Consider the following 573-nt stretch of genomic DNA (forward strand, 5'->3'; position numbering starts at 1 on the left):
TCTTACTTCAACGTCGAGATGGTATAATTTCCTGGGAGAGAGATAATTTTGCGGCTGAGGATAGCTTTACATTGTAGATTATGCACATATTATATTATGTTATATTATATTATATTATATTATACACATGTAGAGCTTGAAACACGTGTACCACGGAATCCTTTGTAGTTTTGTTGTTATCTTTTTGTTTTGGATTTACAATTTATATATATATATATATATATATATATATATATAAATGTATGGATATGTATTTATGTATATTCATGTATAAGTTAGGTATATATGTATGTATTTATAACTTGACTTTATGAACTTTCTAAACTCTCTGATGAGGCCCAGAGACATACCCAGGTATCTTAATTTTATCTACCAATTACTTCAGTTCACTGAAGGGATGGAAGTAGAGTGGGGTACTATGACCGCTTGGCTGAAACAGCTGTAAGATACTATTCTACTTTCTATGCTCTACGTTATATATTTTAATATTTAATGGTGTTTTTATATATGTAAAGCATAATATGTTATACATGTATGTATATTATTATAATTGCTTTTTTTAAAAAATAGACA

The 573-nt window shown here is 27.6% G+C and overlaps 1 protein-coding gene across 1 annotated transcript in view; it reads left to right on the forward strand.

Moving 5' to 3' along the window:
* LOC106873332 (uncharacterized) overlaps positions 1 to 573 on the forward strand; it is a 20,947-nt gene that overhangs the window by 9,889 nt on the left and 10,485 nt on the right. The window lies entirely within an intron of this gene.

Source organism: Octopus bimaculoides, chromosome 28 (assembly GCF_001194135.2).
Source record: "Octopus bimaculoides isolate UCB-OBI-ISO-001 chromosome 28, ASM119413v2, whole genome shotgun sequence".
Lineage (NCBI taxonomy): Eukaryota > Metazoa > Mollusca > Cephalopoda > Octopoda > Octopodidae > Octopus > Octopus bimaculoides.